Consider the following 8,478-nt stretch of genomic DNA (forward strand, 5'->3'; position numbering starts at 1 on the left):
ACCACCCTTTCCTCAGTGCAAAATTATGCTAGTATGAACTCAATAACATGTGTGGCAGGACTCGGAAACTAAACAGACAGGACAGACAACCCTGGGCCCTAGAATTATGTGTCAGTTTCAGCAAGTACCCTTCACAGAAACCATTAAATTGAACTTCCAGTTTCCTATCTACTGCTTCAACAGGGTAAAGAACGGCTTCTATCCGTGGGCTGTTAGGCTGCTGAATGAAAAGATAACAACAGGGCAAATGACTTTCGGGTTTGGTGGGTGTGCGTCAGTAAACGAGGGGAATTAAGACTTAAGAGAGCTGAGTGGGGGGTGCTTGTGTAATCTCACTGTATACAAGTTGTACAAGTGACAATAAAGTATTTCAGTTCCACTATCGCCAAAGCTGCAATCCTGCAAACGCTTACTGGGAGTACAAGTGAGTGCATTAGGACTGAGTTCTAGATAAACATACACAGGTTTGCAGTTCATGGGACTGATCTGTGAACTAGAAGCCTCTGGCCTAGATTTTACTTCTGACATTAGATTGCCTTCACCAAGCTACTATCTCTCACAGATTCACATACCACATAGCTACAGAGGGGACAGCTGTGTTACTGAGTTCCCAAATGGAAACTCTGTAACGTACCCAGTCAGCTTAAGGTACAACCTCAACACACTTCCAAGGCTCCTGATAGTTCCTTGGCAGCCATGTCTTTACCTGCTCCACACCTGGCATTACATACAGTGGTACCTCGGGTTAAGTACTTAATTCGTTCCGGAGGTCCGTTCTTAACCTGAAACTGTTCTTAACCTGAAGCACCACTGCCAGAGCCCGATTTCTGTTCTTATCCTGAAGCAAAGTTCTTAACCTGAAGCACTATTTCTGGGTTAGCGGAGTGTGTAACCTGAAGCGTATGTAACCTGAAGTGTATGTAACCCGAGGTTCCACTGTATAGTATCAGGTGGGTGTGGTTTGCGGGGGGTGGGGAGAGGTCTCAGACAAAACTGGAACCTGTGCCAGGTCAATTTATTATTATGTATTAAATTTTATCTCTTCCTATCCCATCCCATGATTCCAGAGCAGCAAACACCCAAGTAGCAAAATTTTATAATAAAAACATATTTAGATACTGTACCTCAGTCCCAAGCTTTGTTTAAGGCTCTGTATACTCTTACTAACACCTTGACTGGGACCGGTATCTCACGCTACTTCCTCCAGGTATACCTGTAGCTAGCTGGTCACCACCCCCTCAATCACCTTGCCCAGAAGGAATTATTAGAGACTGGGTAGCAATTTTCTAAAACCTCTGAACCCATGAAGACCTCTTCAAAAGGGGCCACACTACCACCTCTTTCAAGGCAGTGGGCATAACTACCTCCAATAGCAAGGCATTAACCACAATGGACCATCCAGTCATTACTTCCCACAAGACTTTACCAGCCAAGATTGACAGGGATCAAGAGGGTGCGTAGCCAGCCCCCTATCAGGGGTTCCCTACCCCTGAACAACAATGCTCAAGAAGACTGAAATATTAACTTACAAAGGCCTTGTAATCTGAAGCATTCTGACAAGCATTCTATCCATATACTGTGATTATTACTACCATTATAATACTGTGATTACAAAAATAATCAAAATAAAAAAATTCCTTCCAGTAGCACCTTAAAGACCAACTAAGTTAGTTCTTGGTATGAGCTTTCGTGTGCATGCACACTTCTTCAGATACAGTGTATCTGAAGAAGTGTGCATGCACACGAAAGCTCATACCAAGAACTAACTTAGTTGGTCTTTAAGGTGCTACTGGAAGGAATTTTTTTATTTTGACTATGGCAGACCAACACGGCTACCTATCTACTACTACAAAAATAATGATAGGATATATTGAAACTGAAATATAGATCTGGCTAAAGAAATAAGTACAATCACTCCATTAAGTCAATCTAGAAATATCTCATATCCAAACTAAATGAAGCCTCTAGATCAAATAAATTCAAATTACACCCAACACAACCATACGATAAAGAGAAACAAAGAAACGTATGATCAATGTGCCCAGCATATTTTAGCATATGTATTCTCCAGCGAAAAGATTGCTTCAGAAATACATACCACATTTCTGGACATCTCTTCCTGCAATGATTATTTTTGTCCTTTCACAGGTCTCAGGCACTACATGCACAACTGGTCCCTGTCTCTGAATGACTGCAGTTAACCGATACAGGAAAGCACCCAGATCTACTACAGGGTGTATTCAAAAGGCCCTCACATCCTTCCTGTTGCAACAAGATTCAATTACTGCGAAGGGTTATGTGTGCCTAGCTAATTGGCAGTTCTACACCAAGTATAAATTGTGAAAGCCAAACAGATGCAAGCAAGTCTACTTAACTTACCTACTTTATTAGGAAAGAAATGGGTCACTACAGACATTAGGGACAAGAGGTACTACTCACATAACCTATCAAGCCCAGATTTCAACAGATTAAAGGTAAAAAACAAGGGGTTTGATTCATTCACTTCATACTTGCACTTTCATAACTGAACACATAGTCATGACATCCAAACAGAATATGGTTACAGTGCAAAACAAGTGTAAGCTTTGAGTGAATTGCACCTAACTACTCACCTGGAAGGTGTCATATTGCCATAGATATAGGGTGGCCAGCCTAATGTTCTTCTCTCCTGGGGGAGGGGGGTCTCTTGGCACCCCCCTCCCCCTTCAAAGACTCCACCTTGAAGAAACAGTAGAGTGAGATAAGCCAGGAAAAGTCTTCTTTCTTCAATTTCTTACACAGACCCCACTATGCTTAAAGGTAGGGGTGAAATGTTCCTGCAGCCTTAGCCACCACTAAAACAAATGGCAGCATGGTCTTCTGGTGCCAGGATAATCCCCTTCAAGTCTTTTTTAAGGCTCGTGTGGAATCTTCCATTTCACAGAGGGGAAGTTCAGTCTTCACAATTGATCATAAACTCCGCTACAGAAAACCCATGGAACAAAGCACTCTCATTGTCCTCAGTGTCTAGCTGTTCTTCTCAGTTGTCCTTAAGCCTGGTTCCACATCTCTCAGTACTGTAGATTTTTTTTTAGACACAATCTCAAAAAAGACACAAGTTCTTGCTGGATTTAAACAATGCCAGTAGGATTCCCTGGCTGGAGGCACAACACTGCGTCGCCAATTGTTCTCGCCTCAGTCACCATGCCCCTGTGTAGCATATAAAACTGGATTAAAAACCTTCTGCCTTTCAAGCAACTCATTCCTACATAAGCCTTGATCACTACCACTAATAATAACAATTATTTATTTGTACCCTGTCCATCTGACTGGGTTGCCCCAGCCACTCTGGGTGGCTTCCAACACTTATAAAAACATAATAAACACAGACTGAGACCGGAACTTTCCCGTGAATAACTCTGTTGCTTCACGCAAACCCGGGAGGGCAGTCATCTAATCATTTCTCTAAAATGTAACCTCTTGCCCGACGCTGAAGGACAGATGGGACCGCTTGTCACACACCTTCCCTCACATAGATAGCAGGGGTCACATAATTAATTAGTGTTTTGATTTGTTGGAAGCTGCCCAGAGTGGCTGGGGGAGCCCAGTCAGACGGGTGGCTTATAAATAAACTCTTATTAATAATATATTATTATAAACAGTGCCATAATAATTTTCTTTATTAGGTACATATCTAGCCCACCCTTCATCACAACAGATCTCAGGTCAAAATAAACACACACACACACACACACACATATCTTGTGTGTGTATGTGTGTGTGTGTATATACACACACACACACACACTACACACACAGTGGTGCCTTGGGTTAAGTACTTCGTTCCGGAGGTCTGTTCTTAACCTGAAACTGTTCTTAACCTATAGCTAATGGGGCCTCCAGCTGCCACTGCACCACCAGAGCATGATTTCTGTTCTCATCCTGAAGCAAAGTTCTTAACCCGAGGTACTATTTCTGGGTTAGCGGAGTCTGTAACCTGAAAGATATGTAACCTGAGGTACCACCGTGAGTGTGTGTATATATATATATATGCACACATAAACACCAGTGCAGCTTTTAAGAGTTGGGGCAGCTGCTACCTGCGAGAGAAAACGATACTGGGCTACCCAGTACCAAGCAGCCTCTTATGCTCACCTATATATTGTAAGGACATTGCTGCTTATCTGCGCTCTTACTGACCAGGGGAAGGGAGGTCCTATAGGGAAGAGGTCTCCCCTTTAAAAAGTCAAGTGACAGGGCCTTTCGCGGCTCCTTCTCTGCGCCCCCCTCCCGGCCGACTGCGAGCAGCCCCTTCGCTTCCCTCAGGCTCCCTCCCTAAGCCCAGGCGCTACTAAATACGTGGATAAATAGGGCGCGGGGCGGAGAAGGGCTGCCCTGCTCCCTCCCTCGTGTCCTTCGGTTCCCCCTCCCCTCCGTCCCTTCCCCCTCCATACTCCTCTCTCCCCCGCCCGCCTCACTCGGGGGGGCCCCGCGCTGCCCCCCAACTCCTCCGGCGAGAGGGGCGCCCCCCGCCACCCCGCGCACTGACCGAGGGCAACGGCAGCAAACGGCAGCCAGCAGAAGAATTCCAGCCACTTCCGCCAGGCAGCGCCGGAAGCGAACCCATGGCAACCAGCTGTCCCGCCCTCCCTCACCCCACCCGCTTTCGGATTGAGGCCACGCCTCCCTTCCCTCATGCGAGTCAGAACAGAGGGCGGAGACTGGAGGGCGGTTTCTTAAGGCGAGCCCGTTCTCGCCGGAGGCCACGCCCTCTTCCCTCCCTCCGCGCTCCTAACCAACTCACGACTCGCAAGGCCGTTCGATCCGGCGCCGGCCACGCCCCGCTCGCCCTTGACCCGTCGCGTCAAAAGCGTCACCTCTTCCGTAAGGAAGACGGGGGAAGCGCGGCGGGTGACGTCGCTCTCACCTCAGAGATGTGTATATTCATGCGCGCGCGCTTGACGGGACGTAAAACGACGTAGGTAGGACTCGTCGCCCCTCCCCTTTTGCTTTCCTCCAATCCGCCGCCCAGCAGCCCGTACCAGACACGCCCACATTTGGGAACCGCCCCCTCCAGCTTCCTACTGGTTTCAAGGCTGTTTTTCCCCTCCAGTCGCGTCTCCGTCCGTGTGCCTCTTGCGCCCCCTGGTGGTTCAGAATAATCATTTGAAAACCAGAGCTTCCTTACATAGAACGTCAATTGTCCCTAGAAGAACTCTGTGTTTGTATATCCAGTTGTGGCCGCGTGGTGTATATGCCCATGCATACTAAACCTTTACTGGCACGCATCACGAGCCTCCAAATTGTACCGATGGCACTGGCTCCCACTGTCCCTGGCATCTGTGTCCCTTCTCTCTCCTCCCTGCCTATCCATAAGGAACTCTGGAACTCGAGAGACAGCATGTCTCAGAGAGAACAACAATTTCTCTCAAACTGTAGACCCTCCAAGTATCCCTATTTTCCAGGTTCAGGTAGGTAGCCGTGTTGGTCTGACGCGGTCGAATTAAATAACAAAATTAATTTTTTATTTATTTTCCAGGCAGGGACAGACCTGGATTTATAGAAGCCATCCCAAGTTTCTGATTTGATCCCAGAATGTCCCACTTTTCCTTGAAGGTAAAGGGACCCCTGACCATCAGGTCCTGTCGTGGCCGACTCTGAGGTTGCGGCGCTCATCTCACTTTATTGGCCGAGGGAGCCGGCGCACAGCTTCCGGGTCATGTGGCCAGCATGACTAAGCCGCACAGAAACGCCGTTTACCTTCCCGCCGGAGCGGTACCTGTTTATCTGCTTGCTCTTTGACGTGCTTTCGAACTGCTAGGTTGGCAGGAGCAGGGACCAAGCGACGGGAGCTCACCCCATCGCGGGGATTCAAACCGCTGACCTTCTGATTGGCAAGTCTAGGCTCTGTGGTTTAACCCAGTGTTTTTCAACCTTTTTTCGGCAAAGGCACACTTGTTTCATGAAAAAAATCACGAGGCACACCACCATTAGAAAATGTTAAAAAATTTAACTCTGTGCCTATATTGACTATATATAAAGTAATTCTCTTGAATAGGAATCAAATAAACACAAATCAAATAAACACAAACACTTAACATCAGTGGTGGGATTCAAAAATTTTAGTAACCAGTTCCGACATTCAAGCATGGTTTCATATTTTTTTCTTTAATGGCAAACAAAAATGTCGCGGACCATTCTCTGCTCAGCAGGGATTGATCCGCTGATCCCCGCTGAGCCGGCGGATGACAGCTCCGTCTCCGCACTGTGTGCGGAGAGGGAGATGTCAGAGCCCCGCTGCTCTCTATGGGGAATCGGATGAGAGCGGACCACCTGTCCGCTCTCATCCGATCCCATCCGATCTGATCCCCACCCAGGACGGATGGAAAATAGGGTGGACACAGTCCGGCGCCCGCCTACTGGGCGAAAATGTGACATTATTTTTTAAAAAAATCTTTCGAATTTTTCAATTTTTCCCACGGCACACCAGGCAACACCTCGCGGCACACTAGTATGCCGCGGAACAGTGGTTGAAAAACACTGGTTTAACCCACAGCTCCACCTGCGTCCCATCCCTTTTCCTTAGGACGTCCCTATTTTCATCAGAGAAATATTGGAGGGTATGGTAGGATGTCCCTGTTTTCATCGGAGAAACATTGGAGGGTATGGAGTTATCCGTCCTGGAGTCATCTGAAGGCAGCCCTGTATAGGGAAGTCTTTTAAAATAATAATAATAATAATAATAATAATAATAATAATAATAATAATAATGTTTTAACATGTTTTTATATATGTTGGAAGCTGCCCAGATTGGCTGCGGTGTTTGACCTATGTCTGCAAAGGTAGCAAGGCTCTGTACAGTGTGTTGCACATTGACACCTTCTTTAATAAAGTGCTAGAACTGACCATTCTGGCGCTTTTGACATCCTTCTTTGGTTTCCCTGCATCAAACCACTCTCACAAGCCCTAGAGTCACCACCATCATGTAGACCTGGGACCCTAGAACACAGTTAAATGCATAGGATTGCACTGTCAGTCTCTGACAAGTACAATCAAAAGATACAACTCTTAACACTGCATCGCATCAGATTAACAGTAATCTCACATCAACATGCTTATGTATTTTATTGTTAGCTTCCTTTTCAAAATGCAACATTTCCCCATGGCTTATGATATTTGATAAAATCACTGGAAAGCATGTACAATATTAAAATAAGAAATGCAGCAATAAAGAGCAGAAGGCAAGGAATATCAAATTATTTCAAGCTCATTCCAGCACAAACACTGGGACCACTATAGATGGAAGGATCTGTCTATTTTGTTCCTCCCAGTTTCTCATTTTTCGAATCTTAAATTCAGTTCTCCACATCTCTGCAGCAAATTTGCGATTTATTTATTTTTTGGCAAGCAGTTTCCCCAATATAACACATTTTGTATGGTGTTTTTTTTAACAAAAATATTCATTTTTTAATGCACACTTTCCCCATACAATCTGCATTTTTGTCAACTTTGGTTGGTTGGAAAAGTGCGCCACAGAATTCAGGTAACTGTGAATTTCAAAGGATGGCATTGTTTTCATTCTCACTTTGTTCCTCAGAACCGCCCCTCCCCCATTAACTAATTTTTAAATGTCCCCCAGGGACAAAAGTGAGATGTGGCCATAACTAGAAAAGTGGGACAGCTCAGGAATAAGAAGAGAAGCAGGGCGAAACCAAATTAGGCCTTGGCATGTTTCATGGATGTAGCCAGGATTTATGTTAGGGGGCAGGCTTTATGTTGAGGGGAGCAGAACCCCAGTTAGTTAAGTATTTTTATTGATTTATTTGATTGGGGGGGACAGCTGCCCCACTCCCCCTTTGACTATGCCCATAGCATGTTTGTTGCACAGGGATTGTTCCTGCTGTCCATTGTCATATTTGTAAATGCAAGCATGCCTCCAAGATACTGCGGGGTTCCGTTCCTGACCACCGCAATAAAGCGAATATTGCAATAAAGCAAGTCACATAATTCCCCCCACCAGTGCATATAAAAGTTACGTTTACACTATACTGTAGTCTGCTAAGTGTGCAATAGCATTATGTTTTTTAAAAAACCAATGTACAGTGGTACCTCAGGTTAAGTACTTAATTTGTTCCGGAGGTCCATACTTAACCTGAAACTGTTCTTAACCTGAAGCACCACTTTAGCTAATGGGGCCTCCCGCTGCTGCCGCGCCGCCGGAGCACGATTTCTGTTCTCATCCTGAAGCAAAGTTCTTAACCCGAGGCAGTGGCGTAGCGTGGGGGGTGCAAGGGGGGCAGGCCGCACCGGGCGCAACATCTGGGGGCGCGCGCTCGCTGCCTCCGGAGTCGCCGAAGAGCCTCGGGCGCAGGCTGTAGCAGAGCTGCATGTCTCGCGGAACCGACGGGCTGTGTGTGCGCCTGGGCTGAAGACGTCTGGCAGGCAGCGGCTCTCAGCGCTCGTCCGGTCCCGCCAGGCAGCCCCTCCTCACAGCCCCGC

At 46.5% G+C, this 8,478-nt stretch overlaps 1 protein-coding gene across 13 annotated transcripts in view; it reads right to left on the reverse strand.

Moving 5' to 3' along the window:
• MGAT1 (alpha-1,3-mannosyl-glycoprotein 2-beta-N-acetylglucosaminyltransferase) overlaps window positions 1-4,817 on the reverse strand; it is a 45,244-nt gene extending 40,427 nt beyond the window's left edge. For 5 of the 13 annotated variants that reach the window (XR_014523081.1, XR_014523082.1, XM_083492905.1 and 2 more), the window contains exons 1-2: window positions 4,529-4,616; window positions 2,613-3,189 (exon numbers count right to left, since the gene is read on the reverse strand). The gene's annotated coding sequence lies outside the window, so the exon portion shown is untranslated. Of the gene's footprint in view, window positions 1-2,098; window positions 2,249-2,612; window positions 3,190-4,134; window positions 4,395-4,433 lie in introns of those variants that run through there. The other 8 variants (XM_083492908.1, XM_083492897.1, XM_083492896.1 and 5 more) reach the window with 8 other exon arrangements.
• Between the last annotated feature and the right edge of the window lie 3,661 nt (window positions 4,818-8,478).

Source organism: Podarcis liolepis (assembly GCF_965112155.1).
Source record: "Podarcis liolepis genome assembly, chromosome: 2".
Lineage (NCBI taxonomy): Eukaryota > Metazoa > Chordata > Lepidosauria > Squamata > Lacertidae > Podarcis > Podarcis liolepis.